This window comes from Castor canadensis, chromosome 15 (genome assembly GCF_047511655.1).
Source record: "Castor canadensis chromosome 15, mCasCan1.hap1v2, whole genome shotgun sequence".
Classification (NCBI taxonomy): Eukaryota; Metazoa; Chordata; class Mammalia; order Rodentia; family Castoridae; genus Castor; species Castor canadensis.
In genome coordinates, this window is record NC_133400.1 from 91526477 (window position 1) to 91545472 (window position 18996).

The 18996-nt window shown below is 36.0% G+C and overlaps 1 long non-coding RNA gene across 1 annotated transcript; it reads left to right on the forward strand.

Moving 5' to 3' along the window:
* The first annotated feature begins 481 nt into the window (after window positions 1-481).
* LOC141417311 (uncharacterized) lies at window positions 482-17642 on the forward strand. The gene is made up of 3 exons (XR_012441833.1): window positions 482-638; window positions 14827-14962; window positions 16069-17642. It is a non-coding gene; the product is annotated as an uncharacterized lncRNA (long non-coding RNA).
* Window positions 17643-18996: the final 1354 nt, after the last annotated feature.

An 18996-nucleotide genomic window follows, 5' to 3' on the forward strand; every position in this document is an offset into this window, starting at 1 on the left:
TAATGCTATTTTAAAAGGTTTTATTTAAACAAAATAAAAGCATAAATTCAATTCTCCTCTTTTTCTGTTAAAATAAATTTTGCTTTATTAAAATGAAAATAACATCAACTGTTTTATTCTATATGAAAATTGTCTGTTTCCCTGCTTGGTTTTACAACATTTCATTCCTATAGCTATAATTTTATATGATGCCTTGCTGGTATTTGCACAGCAAAAACATTAGATGTAGTTTCTATTGCCAAAAGGTGTAGAAAGTTTTGTAAAGCTATGGAAGAGGAAAGAGCAATAGGTTTATTTTAAGATCATAAAAATTTTATTAGATTCTTTTCTCCTTTGCACTGGTTGCTGTTACTTTAAAAGTCTTCTGGCATTTAACTGGCAATAAAAAGGGCAAAACAAACTGTTCTTTCCTTTAGATTGTGCAATTTTATGGCTCTGTTTTAGAGCGACCAAATATGTGTTTTTAAAAAGTGCATGCTTAACCACCTTCTTTTTCTAAAGCCGTAGGTCTACTAGCTGACAGAGCCCCATGGGTCAGATGGTGATTTTGTGTGTGCCTGAATTTTTCAAAGACACTAACAAACAATCTGAAGTTAAATGGCATGGAAGACACTGGATCCTAAGACAGGCAGTAGCAGGTAGGTAAGTCAAAGATGCATGGACTCATTTTGAATCCCATCATCTTGAAGATAGTGAAGAAAGTAGAGAGTCTGCAAGACCATAGTAACAGCACAAACTGCCCTAACCAAGCTTCAGTGTAGAATTTCATGCTTACAATAGTATTTGGAAATCATTCACCAGGGTTAATGTTTCCACATGCAATCGGTGTACAAATTTTTTATCACATATGCAATGCTATCCAATAGAAATAGCCAGTTTTATTTTATCTTCGTGATGCTTTGCCTTCTGTTTTCGTATAATTTCTATACATTTCACATAGATCTACAAACCTGCAAAGTAATGAATCAGTACCTGTTAGTAAGTTGAGCTCTAGCATGTTATCCAGGCAGAAAACAAATTTTGGATTTTAAGCTATAAACATTTAAAAAACATTGGAAGAATTTGGAGGATACAAGGACTTTGCTTTTTTCGATGTGTTTTGCCTCCAAGGAAAACAAAGCAATAAAAACTCCACTATCAAATAGCTTTTTGTTTGTTTGTTTTTCACATTTTTTCATAGACCTCTTTATTTTTTTGTGGTCATAGAAGAAATCTGAAATGAAAAAGTTATTATATTCTATCTGGAAGTACTTAAAATATCTTCCAGATATCTTGCCCCATTCCTGCTCTCCTGTCTCTAGGGCTTCATGCCTTGTCCATTATTTTGCAAAGCAATTAAAATTGTTTTTTATAACATTGTTTTATCTTCTTACCACCTTCATAAGAATAGTATAATAATAACAACAGTGTTTATTTTGTGGGTTATTTCTTTCATATATGATACTTTGTCTTATTTAGGACAATATTAGCAAGTGTTTATCTTTTGTACCATTTTACTAGGATAACCCATAGACAGCTGAAGTCACAACCCAATATCACACAGCTACAAAGTAAAATCAAGCCCCTTCTATTAAAAAAAACTCCTGATATAATAAAAAATTATAAAACTGTTGGTTTCTTCTAGTTTTGCCAGGAGTTGCTTCTGAGATTTTATTATTAAATTTATGTAAGTTTAGTTATATCTTCTTGGGGAAAATTGAAATGTTTACCTTATATGAAGTCTCTCTGTAGCTTTAGTAACGATTTCTGCCTTTAAATTTCTTTTGCTTGACAATAATAATATGTACCAGCTTTCTTTCACTATTTTTCTGGTGTATCTATTTATGTGTTTACACATAGTACCTATTTGTTTGTACATGATACTTAAAGAAGTTTACATACGCATGTATATTTACAAGTTCAAGAAGGAGATAAATGTAGATGGATAATCAATGTAAAAACTATTTATACTGTTCTAAATTCTTACCATTTGGGTGACTCTTATAAACAATGCTCAGATAGATGTTTTAAAACTGGTATGCAAATATGGGCATTTTAGCCAGAATTTTTATTGTACATTGCTCCCCTTCATCCTCAGTTTCAGTTACCTTTAGTCAGCCACCATGCAAAAAATGTTAAAGAGGAATTTGCAAAAATATTTAATCAATAAATTTTAAATTGCACTTCATTATGAGTTGCATGATGAAATCTTGCACTACCTTGTACTGTCCTCACCAAGATGAGAGCCATTCTTTTGTCCAAAGTATCCATGGTGTGTAATCTACCCCTCCATTAGTCACGTACTAACCATCTCGGTTATCAGATTGTTTGTCTCAGTACGGCTGTGCCTGTACGTTAGGGCTGAGTATTATCTTTGATTTTGGGTCTCCACTGGGAGGGCTTAGAACTTCTCCTAATGGATAAGGAAGCATATTATATTTGCATTTAAAATAACAGTTAAATGCATACAGTATCCATTTTTTTTAATTTGTAGACCCATCTCTCATGCTCCTTACTGAGTTGAGTTTTCTTGTCCCTAGATGTGACTGAGCAGGGCAAATGGAATCGAGCAAAAAAATATGTGGCTCACAACTTCTGAAAGTGAATTCCTTACTCTCCATTGCTTTTCTCCAGTCCTCTTGTCCAGGAAATGGTCCACAGCTGACTAGGTAACTTGGAGCAAGGATGCAAGCCAAGAGGACAGGGAGGCAGAGCTGTCTACCAGCCTTGCACCTCTCACTCTTCCAGGACTGATGCAAAAGGAAGAAATAAATATCCATTCTTCTCTTTACAGAAGCTCAGCTTGTTTTACAATCAAACATTTCAGATAATTGGTATATTTAAATTAATATTTTCATTTGGAACATTCTATTTCTTCCATGTATGTTATATTTTCTTTGTTTTCCTCTTTTTTGACATCTTTTGAATTTATGAAGTTTTGTTTTTTTCTTTCTCCATTAAAAAACTCTACCAAGTTTAATTTATAATCCTATATATGCTATGTTAGTATTTAGTATTACATTTTGGTTTTCCTAAAGAAATAAAAAATCACATTAGTATCTTAACCCTCTTCACTATAATTCAATGGTTTAAGAACATTGTCTATAATATTTTATGTTCTGTATGTTATTTCTTTTATAATTCCGTAAGTGAAAATTTTCTTTTACTTAGGATTTGTTGGTGATAAATGCCCTCAGTTTGATGTCTTTACTCTCATTCCTTAAAAAAATAGTTTTAATTAGAATACAATTAAGTTGGTTATTGATATTTTTAACACAAATAGGCAAACATTTCAACCAGTTTTTGATTTTTCTTATTGCAGCTGAGAAGCAACATTGTCCTCTATTGTCATTCCTTTAAAGATAACCTGGCATTTAGTAATGTCTGTGTTTGAAATTACACCTGAATAATGTTTTAGGTGTGGATTTTTTTCTGTAATACTACTTGACATTGGACCTTCAGACCTTAGGATTGTTGTCAGCATGTTCTTCCTACAATTCTGAATGGAAGGTTAGAATTCACCTCTGTCTTCATCAGTTTACACAGTTCTACTTTTTCCATTGCTGCAATCTGTACTGTTATATCAGATTGGCTTTCTAACTCACCATCTCTACCTCAAACTCTGTGATTCACAATCAAAACTTCACTTCTTATTTCTAGAAATTTTACTTGCATTTCTTCCTGTTTGCTTATTTATTTTAGCATACTTATAATTTGGCTATATTTTTAGCTACTTCCTATGCTTACTTAACTTTATTCAACATATAAATCAAATATATTTACTTACATTATCTTGCATTACATTACATTACATCATATTATATGTGATAGATCAAGTATCTAAGAATTTGCATGGCTGATTCTATGGTCTATCATTCTGCTGTTTCTCACTCATGGTGCCTTTGTCCCTTGAGGTGTAGTGACTTTTTAGCTATGAACTTGTAATCTTTAAAACTTTGTAGACATTATCTGGCTTGTGCTGAAAGTATATTTCTCTAAACATGATCTGTGTTTTCTTTGTCACATATATCCCTCAAGATTGTTTTCACAATTCTTCCAAATCAAAATTTCGGGTTGAAGTTCATTCAGACTATGTTAACAATGGACACAGAGGCCAGCTTCTAATTATAAATTAGGGTGTTTTATTCATTTCTTCCCTTATATATATGCAGCCAGCACATAGCATTCATCCCTTGGGACATTCCATTCTACGATTATTTCTGGCTTACCCTCTTGTTGAAGTGCAGGCCTGGCATGGTGGTGCTTGCCTTCAATCCAGCTTTCAGGAGGCAGGGGCAGGAGGATTAATCATGAGTGTGAAACCAGTAAAAAAAAAAAGAGAGAGAGAGAGTGGGAGAGAGAGAGGTCACTGGGGTCTTCCCCAGACTTCTTATTAGTTGGATCTTTTGCCTCCTTTTCCCTAAAGTCTTTGCCATCATAAGAGATGTCCTCAAGGAGAAGGCTAACTTTGGTCCTCAGTCCACATCTAATTTGTGACTTTTATCTTGAAGTTGACAATAGTGAGACTATTATCTTTAGTCCCTTTTTGACAGCTCAAGTTGTGTGTGCATGTATGCGTGTGTGTGTGCATCTGCATGTTTGTACATGTGTTTTATGTGCATTTCTGTATTTTTTTGAGCAGGATTCCTGGTCTACTTCCAGATAAATAAGTCGGAGTTTGCGTTTTACCTCCACGTGCCTCTGATGCTTGCTTGCTGCTTGCATTAAAACCAAATCTTGAAATGAAATATGAGCCATATATAAATCTGGGCTCTTCTCCACATTACACACTGACCTTTTCTTTTTCCTTTTTTTTGGTCTCAAATCCTTTGCAAATGTAAGCTTTAAACATTAAATCTTATTCTGCAATGTGACCATGCCAAATTTATTTTATATTTTCTTACTTTTTAAAGAATTTTTAAAATTTTTGTTTTATCATACATTAATAATACAAGGGAATTTCATTGTTACAATTCCATATGCACATACAGTGTACCTTGAACAAGTTCACACCCAGCATTATATTCCCCCCTTGCTTTCCCCTTCCCCACTCTTTCAAACAGTGTTTGGTGGGTTTCGTTATGCTGTCTTCTTATGTATATATGTAGTGTACTTCCATCCTCTTTGCTCTTCAGTATATTTTCCTTTCTCCCTCCTCCCACTACTCCCTGACCCCCCCAGACAGTCTCCCATGTACATTCATGTACCTGTATGTTAACTCCCAGTCTCTGGACTAGTCTCACTCAGATTCCACTAGGCTCCCACAATTTGATCACTCATTTAAGGATTAAAAAGGAGTGTTTTGCTTCTTGGGAATATACAATCATAACCATTCATCATACTAAACTCTTCTCTGAACAAAGGGGATTTAACATGGGGATCTGGTCCAGAGGTGATGTAGTCAAATAGGGCCCACTCTTGAGGCTACCTGACACTGGCATACATAGGTAACAAGAGAAAGTGGTGTGAACAGAATCCAGAAGCTGAGATTTCTCGTAGAAACAGATTCACCTCAGAATGGGCTGTGGCATGTCCTGGGATCCTGAACAGTGCTCTCCACAAGAAATAAGGTGTGGTACAGACATAGATTCTGCAGAGGTGCCAGCACAGAAGTACAAAGTAAAAGGCTTTCCTCTAGGCAAGCTGCTAGTCCTCCCATAACCAAGCTATCCAAGAAGCCATGGACAAAGGACCTGAAAGGTTTTGTTTCATCAAATACAGAGAAGAACAGGCAAAAGTTCATCTGGAAACTGAAAGTTGGCATCTCAACATAGGGCATGTCAATATTGTCACTGAATTAGCTTTTTCCCATCTCTCTAAGTTCGTGATTGATAAATGCCTTTTTCTTTTTGATAAAAACATCGATTCAATGTACATAATCCAAAATTTAACAATTAACCTTGTTTAAGTGTACAGTTGAAGGACATTAGGTGTAGTCACATTGTTTTGCAGCCTTTACCACCATCTATCTCCATAGCTCTTTTATCTTGTAGAACTGGAATTCTGTACCCTTTAAACAGTGACTGTGCTCCCTCCTCCCTGCCTTTGGTAACCTCTATCCAACTTTCTATGTCTATGAACTTCTCTACCCTAAGATCTTGCAAGTGCAGCCAAGTGCAATCAGACACTTCTTGTCTTTCTTGTGCTTGGCTTATTTCATTTAGCATAACATCCTTGAGGTTCAGTCCTGTTGTAGTATGTGCCCAAACTTCCTTTATAAGACCAAATAACACTCCATTGTATGGCTGGACCATGTGTGGTTTATCCTCTCAACAAACTCTTCCTCAGGGTGTTTTGTCATGTCTTTCTCAGTCACCCTGCCTGACCTCTCCCACATCATGTAATCTCATGTGCAATAATTATCTATATTTCTTACTGAAGCGACATCTTGCTTCTTTCCTCTACTCATCCACTCATGTTGTTCAGTCTTTAGCTATGTGACTTTTGATGACTTTCTGCTTTAGATATGACAGAGGTCCATTCTGAGGGATTGGTTGGAGCTAGATCTGGAGTTAAGCTCAGCTCCATCATGAACTATGTGAACTGGAATAAGTCACCTGGATTTTTTTTTTTTTTGGCAGTATTGGTGTTTGAACTCAGGAACTCACACTTGCTAGGCAGGTGCTCTACCACTTAAGCTACTCCACCAGCAAGTCATCTGAAATTTTAGTATAATGAAAAATTGGGAATGAAAGTAGGATCCTTCTGATATGCTGGGAATAATGAGATGATAAATTATATGTATTTGAACCTGTTTGTGTGCATTTTATTACTTTGAAAGAATAATGGAAAGCTCTTGAAGGGCAGAAAAGTACTTTTTTTTTCTTCCTGCACCTGTCAATGTTTTCTGTGTAGTTGGAAATATTATAACTGGATGATTCTAAATTTTCTGTTGTAAGGTTGCTGAGTAGTCAATCAACACCATCTACATATAGGATCCACTGAGCATTCCTAACAGCCAAAGTATTCTGTCACATCTGATGAACACTGCCATATGATTGCTTAGTTCATTTTGCCACCAGGATAACAGGACTTCATTTTAATATTCTCATGGGTAGATTTAGAAAGAACAGCTTCTCTGAGCCTGTTTTCTGTAGACCAGAGAAACAAAAATCAGCAAATCTTTCCTTGTAATGAAAGACTGTTCAGTTTGAAGATACCTTCAATAACCAAAAAATTAAATATAGAACACTGGACTCTGAGTGAAAGAGAAAACAAAATGCTTCATTCTGCATTTGTTTGGTTTTAATAATTTATGGATAAAGAAGATAAGTATCATCCAATACCTATGGATATTAAAGAGAAATATTATTTTTTCTTCTTTTTCAAATAATAAATACATTTTTATTATCTCTTTCTGATTATGAAAATAATTCATGGTTATATAAGACGGCTAGATTTCAAATCACAGCTCCACTACTCACCAGTTTAATGAATTTATAAAATCACTTCAATTCTGCTATCTTCATTTACAGAATGTGGATCATGATAGTTTCAGCTTCAGAGCTTTGTCAGGTTTCCATTGAAAACAATTGTGAGACTTCCTATTGAGCCTGGATCTTGGAAACCACAACTAGACAAATGGTGATAAAAAAATTAAGAATAATCTTCCTTGGAAACAGAGAAATATAAGTGAAACTGCCAATATTCCTGCAAAGTGAAATGGCCACTGGTAACATAGGACACGTTTCTCTCTAGCTGTTGCCAGTGGTGTCTTGCCGTCCATCCTGCAACTCTTTCTCTGATAATTGTTTCTGTGTGTGCACTTTTTTCTATAGAGATGGGACATACTGCTCCATATTCATTATCTTTTTCAATAAATACTAGTATTCTATGAATACTACTGTATGGTAAAGAGCACAGATATAAAATACATGTTCATTTTAATGACTATATTATTCCTTGCATAGATCTAACAGGATCTATTTTGCAGTCTCCTACTGATGTTTCAATGGTTTGATTTCCTTTTTCTGTAATGACTATTATCAATTTTTATGAACTTGTCAATTTTTGGTGAACTTGACTTCTTATTTCTGTAAAATCAATCCTAAGAATGTTAAATTATACTAAGAAATTAATTTCCAAAAATGCTGTAACAATTTAAAAGCCACAAAAAAACATAAATGCACCCACTTTTCCATATATTTTTCAATCTGTCAATTTGATGGATAAAAACTATTTTTGTTGTGACAATTCATGTATTTTGATTGCTAATGTAAGCAGCCACAACCATGGAACATTTGTAAAATTATGCTGGTGGCCACTACATATAGTGGGAGACAGCAAGGCATTGTAACAGATATTGAATGGGACTCGATGGACTATGGCCAAGGTTTTTCCTCGTGGAAACACATTGTGATACAGAGTGCTGTGGTTGACTTATACCTGTTTACATAAGGAAAGAAAAACCATCCTAAAGGTACAAGCATTGTGAACCTATCTCTGACCCAGAATTCACTCAAAAATGTACAAGCTGGAAAGGAAAGTTTGATCCAAACTCAACACAAGAGCCCAGCTATAAAGGGGGACAAATGGTGCCAGCAGAGCATAGGATTGAAAGTGGAACACTTTTCAAAGGTAACTACAGCCCAGTTTGCCATGTTAGGGAACAGTGCCTGAGCAGGTGATTGTGAACTAGAGGGTGTGAATTACAGGGCTATATCCCTGGAGCCAGTGGGTGGCAAGAATCCAGGCCAGGAGAAAAACTCCAATCCTGATAAAACAAACAAACAAAAAATCCCCAAAAACTCCATCAAGCAATGGAGCATTGTGGTGACTGAAGGACTGGGGACAGAGTCACTAGATGGGTGAGAGTAGCCTCATCCATCATAGCTGTTCTTTCACTCTGCCTAATATTTGGATATAGGACTAATTCCCTCTGAACTGTGTTGGCCCCATGATCTTTGGATAATTGAGAAGATACTTCAAGGGGATATTTTGTGTGTGTGTGTTGGAGCAATTTGGGGAGATAAAAAAGAAGAAAATAAAAACAAGCTTTTGAAACAGCATAACACCATTGAAAGAAAACTTAACATTTGCTGATTTTTTTTAAAATTATTGCTTTGAGACTCTCCTACTAATATCCTCTATTATATTTTCTTGGATTAATCCTCATTTTCTCATGGTCATACCATACTCTAGACATTAATAAAAGTGTTGTCATATGTATTAGAAATGTGAGGAAATGAAAAGAGTTGGAGGGAGGGAAAGTGACACAGGAAGTAAAGCAGCTTTAAGTTTTTAAGAGATTCTTATTTACTTGCCATTCTTACTAATAAATTTTAAAACAATTAAGCAGTAACCATATGATGAAAAATTTTATAAACCTTTGAAATAGATCCATAAGGAGCCCAATAATTTTAAAGTTCTTTAGGACTTAGAAGCTCCTGAGTATGAGCTGGGAACTAGGGGTGCAAGAGGAGAGCGGAAACTACAAGGAGGCGCTGAGATCAGTAGTGTTGCATGTGACTTGGTCGAAGGCAGTGCTAAGGAGCAAATGGAATGTATGTGATCCAACCATTCTGATCCATATTCGCCATTAAAACTGATACAAGGAATACATCATTTGGAAATCAAACTGAGCTACTGTAGACAAAACTAAACTTTGAAACCACATTTCTGAAGAACTCATAGTTAAAAGTCTCACTTCAAATTCTAGATCAACGCTGACAAGTGAGAAGCCTTCAGCAATGCTATTACTCTTACTTAGTCCAGTAAATACATACTGAATACCATTTTTGCTGAAATGATGTGTTGCACTAGAATTTTAAAATGTGAATGCAAGAAATGATATCCCTTAAGTAACTAAAATTCTGCATAGGATGGCAGGTTTGTTAACTGACAAGTGCCATTAAGCCCTGGATGCAGAACTGCAGTGGCATAGCATAGAAAACTAGTGAAGACAGATGCTCTGGGAACAGAATCACTATATTTCTGTTATCAGCTGTGGGACCCTTCATCAAATCACTTAGGTTTTTGGTTTTTTTTGAGATAGAGATTTGCTATGTATCAGAGGCTGAGGCTGGCCTCCAATTCATGATTCTCTTCCGTTTGCCTTCCAAGTGCTGGGATTACAGGTATACACCACCATAACCAACTAAATTGATTAAATCTTTTGTACTCTGACTCCTTATCTATGAAATGTCATAAGGGCTGGAGACATGGTTCAGTGGTAGAATGCCTGCCTAGCAAGTGTGAGGCCCTGAGTTCAAACCTCAGTACTGTCAGTAAATAAATAACAAATGAAATGTTAAGTGACATAATTATATAGAATCTGAGTTTTATATTAATTGATACATGCGGTGTTCAATTAGTGCCTTGCACATAATAAGTGCATAATAATTATCTGGTAAATTACAGATAATCTCTGCCTCAATGACAATGAAGTTTAAGTGAGTTATAAGAGTGAAAATACCTGGACCATTATAAAGAGTATTTAAAGGCAAAATATCATTTTACTTCATAAATTTCTCTTTCACATATCTTCACAACATAAAAATAATGTGTGAGTTTTTTTGATTACATAGTGAGCTCCATTTCACTTAGTTTTTGACAATGATTCACTTTGTACCACTTTGTACTTTTACAAATATACATTGGTAATAAGGCCAAAATTGCTATGTGTAGTCCCAACTGGCATGTTTCCACTTTCTATATCACACATTTCATTTTAAAAAAAAGCAATTAGTGGATAAAAATTCAGATCACACAAGATGGTCAATAAATCTCTTTCAACTTTCTGAAGAAAAGGGCATACATCCCTATTCAAGGTGTCTGGATGAACCATCTACATGCCGGGTATAAGGATTGGGACAACCATAATGGATTCTCCCTCATTATAGAAATAAGGGCAAACAACAAGTCCTCCCAAACATACTAAGGATTAGTATGAATGAAGTACTGGAAATAAATTTGCTGACCCTCATCAACCTCATTCGTCACTGGCTACACTCATTAACCAGCTCAGCGGATTCTGCCCAGAAATCTGATCTAGTGCTTAAAGTCTAACCAAATGAACAAAGGGCTTGAGAAGGAGACTTGATCAAATTAGCGGGCATGGCTCATCTGTCCTCATTCACTGCTCTTCTGTCCTAGGGTTCTCTCTCCCTCTTTGATGCTCAAAACCACTCAGGAAAATTCACTTGGTTTGCACATACTAAAATCTTTCAAACGTGGTCATGTTCATGGTTCATTTCTAAAGCTTGTCTAATGTTTTTCAAGGAAACTTTATACAATAGTAGATATTAATTGAAGGTATAATAAGTATGCAGTTCTTAACAACACTATCAAAGATGCCCTGAACAGAATGTAGCTTCTACCTGTGAAAATAGGACTATAGTTAACTTGCTTCTCTTAATGCCATTGAATTGTCACTAATTATTGGAAAATAAGATTAAATATGTATCTTTTAGAGTTAAATTGCTATTGTTTTAGTAATTAGATCCTTCCATGGAAAAAGAAGAAAAGAAAAAATATTTTTCCTTCTATGCATTGAAGGACCAGCCATGTACTTTGCCTAGAATTTCCTGACAACTAGAAAATGTAATTGGACAAACTTATCTCTTAGCCTACCATTGATAGAGCTGGGCCTGAAACCCAAACTATTATGATACAATGTCATATTATTTCTGTTCCTCCAAAAATCCTAAACATGGCTGGAAAATTAAAGTTTTAAATTCAGTTTTAAGATTTCCCTATTATTGAATTTATGCTTCATGTTATTGGGAATATTAGTAAAAACTTGTTTTTCATCTCTAAATATCAAACCAAGTATTTAAGGTATCTTTATTCTTTTATTTTGTTCTAGATTTGGTTTTGTTTTGTTGTCATCTCTACAACTGATGGAAAAACAGTTATCATTTAAGCAACATTGTGAGGCCAACATTCATGAAACTCTCAGAGAAACTAAGAATGATCTAGGGCTTCTCATGATGCAGTTTAAAGATGAAGAACTCAAATAAGGAATATGACAGCTGAAAGCTGATGTCAGGTCTCAGGCTGAGGTGCTTAAGATGACCACATCTACCTAGCTGAGCAAAGGAAGTGGGAAGATGTGTTGTGAGTTAGGACTTTCTGAGCCAATGTCATATTATGTCTACAAATAAATTAGGCTGGCTGTTAGTGGCTTGCCCAGAATAAGAGGACTTTGTTCCCCAGAACACAGGATTAATTTCTAATGAGACTGATTGACCAGCAGGGAGTTACAAATTAATGAAATATGATAAAAAGAGTTATTAAAAGTGTTTGAGTAAGGAGACCGATTAATGTAGCTTTTTAGGAGGTTTTGTCTGTCTGTAGTACACACAATGGCAAATAATAGGGGATAATCAGAGCTTGGCCATCTATCAGGGATTGTTGCAATGGTGTTGAGGTAACAGTGCTAAACTCCACCAAAAAACTGAGGGGGTAACAACAGGACTTAGAGGTTTGTATAATGATAAAAATAATATTTTTTGCTTGGAATATGTGGATTTGGTGCTTTCTACAGAACCAATTAATTATGCTAGCTGAATCCATTTAATTTGTTGTACTTAAGGATGAAGAGGAAATAGAAGATTTTGTCACAATCTATTCACAGAATTCTTAAAGGAATGGCATGGACATTTTAAGAATTCCCCATTAACAATACACTCACTTTTTGATTTTTTAAAAGGATATGGATTAGTCAGCTTTACTTTACTATAACACACACCTGAGAAACAATGTAAAATGGAAGAGAAGTTTACATTGGCTCACAGATTCAGAAGTATCAGTACACAGTCCTCTGGCTTTATTGCCTTAGGGGTTGTGACCAGGCAGTTCCTTGTGTCCAAAGCAGATAGAAGAAGAAGTTTCTTACTTCATAGCAGCCAGCAAAGACAGAAAGAAGGGGATATGGGGTCCAAAATCCCCTCAAATGCAATCCCCCAGTGACCCAATTTGCTTCCCATCTCTTAAAGATTCCACCATCTTCCTATGGTGCCACCAGTGGGCAACCAAACTTCCAACACTTGGGTCTTTGGAGGAGAGGCTGTTATTTTTACGGCTTGACTCTGAAATGCTCCCCCAACCCCTAAGTTCATGTGTTGAAGGCTTGGTCCTCAGTGTGACTGATTTCAGAAATTAGGCTTTTAGAAGGTCATTGGATCAATCGGGAGTAATTGGACCCTAAGGATGTGTTAATCTATGGGTAGGTTCATAATTTGATAGCATTATTGGGAATGGTGGAAACTTTAAGAAGCAGGGTCTCATTGGAGGAAGTAGGTCACTGAGGGCCTGGCAGAGTATATTCTTATCCCTGACCCCTTTCTCTGTCTGTCTCTGCTTCCTGGCTACCATGAAGTGAGCAACCTTCTTTACCATATGCTCCTGGCGCCATGACACTCTGTCTCACCATAAGCCCAAAAGAGACAAGGCTAACCATAGACTGGAACTCCTGAAACCATGAGTCAAAATAAGTCTTTCCTCCTTTAAGTTGATTATCTGGGATATTTTGTTACAACAACAGAAAATTGATGAATTATTTACTTGTCTGAACCATAGCATTCTACTCCCATATCATCTTGTGTCTCGTTAAGCAGCAAAACTTCAACTACTTTGTAGAAAATTTTGTATCTTCTCTGAATACTTGCTCCAGAAGATGCCATGATCAGACTATTTTTGATGCTAAAATAACTTAGAACATGGACCTGGAAAGAACAATGGTGCCTTCATTACAGTTCCCTAAGGACCTTCACTTAACTGATATTGTCAAGGGTCCACTGTGCCAATTAGCAAGGGTTGAGTTACACTTGTTATGAAAACAAACTCATGAAGCACAAAATCCCAAATATTCCTGTACAGATAAGCTCTGTCAGAGATTTCCCTTTAAAATTATCTTCCCAGCTATTAACAGTGTCTTAAAAGTAGGTGAATCTTTCTTTCTACTTTTGACAGTACAGAATAGGAAATAGGTACTTACCAGAATCTTATTCACTCATGTATCTTAAATGTCATTTCAATGAAAATAATAAAATATCACATTTTCTTCATACTTGGAGCTATTTTAGGTTTAGCACAGTTTGGGACCTGACTGGGCATATTCTCACGATTCCAGTTAATGGTAGAGTTTCTAGAAAGACTGAGTTAAATGCTTCTGAGCTCCCGGGCAAGGGCAGGTTGCTGTCCTAAATCAATTTCTGGGTCATTGTCAAAGGACCTTGTAAAGTAGTTAGGAAAAAAAAAATAAAGACCATGCCTACCTTAATTAAAATGGAGGAACAAAAACAAAAATAAAGGGTAGTGGCTGAAAGAAAATAAGCAAGTAGTTTCACTTGTAATTCTGGTTTGTTGGCTATCCTTGTTTGATAAAGTTCAATGTTGTTTTCAATCTGGCAGTTCTCCCTGGAAATTCTCAATTTGAACTCTTACATAAGTGTTCACAGAAACAAGTCCAAGTGTCTTAGTAAGACTCCAGATACCAATTTATTTCTTAAAAAACAAAAAGTAAGAAATAGCATAAAAGGTAGTATGAAGATCTACAAAACAGATGTTTAGATTTAAATATAAATATTCTTTTGATCCAGCTTGTTTGGCTATTGTAACATAGTCTATTGAATAGAAAGATTTCATCATAGCTAAAAAAATGATCTTTTCCAAGTCAAACTGTCTAATATTTATTTTGAAAATCTATGTTTTGAATTTGTCATGTGAATTTAATTTTAAATTAATTGCTACTTTCCAAAAGGGGCCTTCTTTTAAAAAAGTATACTTGATGCACATAGAAAAATGACGTTTTTAAAAACTTAGTTGCCATGGTTTCTTGAACTTTTGGATAAGATCAAATGTAGTAAAACTTAGTTGCTAATCAAAACCTTAAATATTCCACAGTATTCTTCTGGTCTGACGTCCAAGCAGAGGAGACACTGTTGGGCTGTTTACATCAATATACACAATCAGATTGCTGATTTCTTCTCTCCTCTCTCAGTAATGAAGTGCTATCAGAAGAATACTTAATGAATTAAAGGTATGTAAAGGTACACCACAATTTTGCTTTTCCTGAAAAGAAAAAGAAGGAATATAAATTTTCAGACAAAATGGAAACTCAATTGTTTTATCTGGTATTTAGAACATCCTATCTCAGGAAATCAGGTTCTTTGAGTTTGAACAAGCTCAAAACTATTTTAATATGTAAAATTTTATCAGATCTAGAATCTGTTTTCTGACTCGAATATCACAATGCCCTGCCTGTTTATCTCACTAAAGTCATATGGAAGGATGGAGAGGACATTAGAATATTTTCTATGCATTATAGCATTTGTTTCTTGCAAAGAAAATTAAGGACAAATTAATATAAAAGGGAACTGCATAACATTGGCTGAGTTAAAAACACTAAGATATGTGGACCTCAGATTTGGAAAAATGAAAGCAGGTAGGACAGTATTTTCCATTTGTCTCAGGTGGGAAAAAATAAAAGTAGATATTTCATCCAAAGAGAAATCATTTCAGTGGCAGTGTAATATTTTCCTATATCCTGTTCTGCCTGCTGAACTTGTTATGAACTTTTCATGAGTAAAGAATGTTGCTTACAGCATACCAGTTTGTCCTTTATCCATTTTGGATATATGATGACATGTTTACTAGAGTGCTACACCCTGTTAGAGGGTGGAGGCGGGAGGATGCAGATTCTTTGTTTTCAAAGAACCCTGGTTTTAAAGGATTTTTAGTCTTAGGGACAGAATTTTGTCCCCACAAATCTATATAGTAATGACTTTATCATCAATACATCAGAATGTAGCTCTATTTGGAGGTAGGAGCTTTACAGTGATAATAAAGATAAAATGAATTCAAAAGGACTGGCCCTAACTGGTGACTTTACAAGACATTAAGACAGAGGCACACATAGAGGAAAGATGATGTAATGGCATGGGGAGAAAAGGACATCTGGAAGCCAAGGAAATTGGCCTCAGGAGGAAACGACCTGCTAACACCTTGGTCTTGTACTTGTAACCCTCTGAACTGTGAAACAGTAAACTATTTGTTGCTTGAGCCCCCAGTCTATGCTATCCGTTGTGGCAGCCCTAGCAGCTGACACACCTGTGATATGTATGTGTCCACCCTGCCAACATACAGGTTTCACTGTCCTGTGCCTGAGAAGTGCCTGCAGTGTTACATAAGCCTTGCAGAGGTGTGGGAACTCACCAGTTGTTGAAGACCAGATTCTACCACTTTATACCAGAATACGCAGGGGCAAGAACTTCTGGGAGGAGCACAAACCAGAGGACAAGGCAAGATGAACAACAAAGAAAATACATTCTATACAAATGTACACAGTGCCACATGGAGAAACAGGTTCTCAAAGAAAAAAAAAAAGCCCCTGATGGTAAATATTGTGATGTGAGAAAATGATGAACAAATTCACTGATCAGTATTCTGAGATTGCAAGAACTTGAACTTGATCTATAGACTAACACAGAAACTTCTGTCTTTTTAAAGAGACAAAAACCCTGGGGACAGATATCTTAGTTTTTCATCCTTACAAATGGATTTTGAACTGTCATATTCTGACATGAGCACTGGTTTCACTTTTAAAATAAAATATGTATTTGTTCATAGTCAATCCTCCATGGTGATAATCAAAAGAAGAAAATTTTAGTCTGACTCTTTTTCCTTGTGCATTGAAACAGTTGACTGATTTTTCTTTTAATGTTTCCTGAACTTTTCATAGTTCCTCATTTTATTCAAATCAAAATGGGGAAAAACCATACTGCTTCTCACTAAGAGAACCCCAACGGCGTTCTAAATTACTGGTGTAATCTCAAGAAATACATATCTAGTATTTTTATTTTTTCCTTGAAAACTATCATTCTTTTTACATCATTTTCATGAATTCACAGGAGTGAATTGCCATGACCTCATCAACGAATATTAACAAGCTACTGATGTCCAGAAAACACTAATGAGAAGATGTGGTTTTCTTTGTTCTTCCTATAGATAAATGAAGAGAGACAGAAATAGAATTTCTTGGCAACTGGCAATGTGTCTGAACACATGTAATCACTTCCTTCCATTGCAGAAAAGGAAATGGCTATATAAGTTGTTCCAAAAAGATAAGACCTGGAAGGATTTGAGAGGTAGGAAAATAGCGAATAGAATCAAGATCACCCCAAGACTGGGAGAAACTAATACTTAACATGCTAATAACCAATAACTCTCCACAGGCTGATATCTGTATTAAACAATTCGCTGTACCAGAAATACTGCTTTTATGTTCACATAATGTTGTGTGTATTAGGGCTACTTTTTTCCTTTAATGACTATTTCTTTTGGGGGGATATACTGAGTGTCAGGCCGCTATTATGCTCTGAATCTGCCCCAGTAAACCAAGCAGACAGGCTCTGTCTTTACGATCTACTATTAGCATATTAAAACAGAGCAGCCTTAGAAACTAGGACATGGTTAGTGAGTTTCCTGCATTTTCAGATCAAAAATTAAGACCTGAGTTACATTTTGATCTTATAATAAATTACCATACTGCAACAATACAATAAAGTTTGCATATTTCTCACTTGTTATGTAGCATATGTCCTGTGACCAAAGATAATTTAGTATCATTCTACATCTGGCCAAGTTCTATTTTTCAAAACTTACTGAGATTGCCAAGAGGTTCTTGCTCTTCCACTGAATAGCATGGGATGCAAATGTAATTCCTGGGAAATTTCAACCATTTCATTATTGTGAGGGAAACAACAATGAGTCAAAGATTGTCCATGGGGTTAGGCAAACTCCTGAGAATCTCAGAGAATTGGAGCCAGGTTCCTGCTCAAGCCATACCCATACTCTTCCTATTATATTCTCTTACCTGTTATGTGGGCCCATAAGTTCCACAAATTATTTAGCAACTGTGTGGTGGTTTGGAAATATGCATACAAATTGTTTGGCAATGATACCTTCAATGGCAACACCTAATTTCTCCTTTCCCTAAAAGTGGGACAGGCTTAGTGGCTTGTTTCTAATAAATAAGAGTCTGGTGGAAACCATAGTGCATGACTGCTGAAGTGAGACCATGATAATGTTGTCATTTCTACAGTCTACATTCTGTCTTGGGTATCACACTCTGGTAAAAACAGCACCTTGTCATAAGGTCAGTCAAATATCCAGTGCAAGTAGAGGACATAACGATATGTACTGAAAGCTGCCAGAAAATGGAGGGGATGGAAAGGAAGGAGTTAGGGAGAGTAACAGAGAGGGTTGAACTGATCAAAGTAAAACATATTCACAGCAGGGATCCATAGAGAAACCCCTTTGAACATTGACTTTGGAACTAATCATGAAAGGACAGTAAAATAGGTACAGTGCGGGGGTGGGGGTGGTGGTGAAGAGGAAGATGAAGGAAATAGGTTTGATGGGCTTCATAATACATAAAAGAAAGAGAACAATGAAACCTCTTATAATTGACTCAAGTGGGACATGGATGGCAGAGTGGGAGAGATGGAGGGGGCAATCTAACCAATGCACAATATAAGGCTTTTCAGAATTCTCACAACAAATCCCTCCTGTACAATAAACATATGCTAATAAAAATGAAAAAAGAACAGCCTCCATAACAAACAAACAAATAAACAACAACAACAAAACAACCTACAAAAACCAGGGGAAAAATTGCCCAGTTACTCCTCCATCACCAGTCAAGCTTCATGGCCAAAAGCCCCAGCTGGAATCCTGATCTTCAACTTCCCATAAACCTCCAACTGAGTTGATCTACTCCTAACAAAACAATAAATACAACTTTAAACCATTAAGTTTCGAGGCATTTTTTAATGTGGCAACAGATAACTTATTAAACATTTTGGTAGTAGAAGTAGAGGCACAGGCAGACAGAAGTTGGGAGGATATTGAGGTAAGTGTAGGTTAATCCAAGATCCTCAGAGACACTCATGATAGACATCCTCTGACAGTTGGAAGACTCTAGGTACTGAGTTTAGAGCACTGGCCACATTTCATGGAGAAAAGATGATCCAGCAAAACCAAAAGTGAAATGGTCAGAGCCAGAAGTCCTAA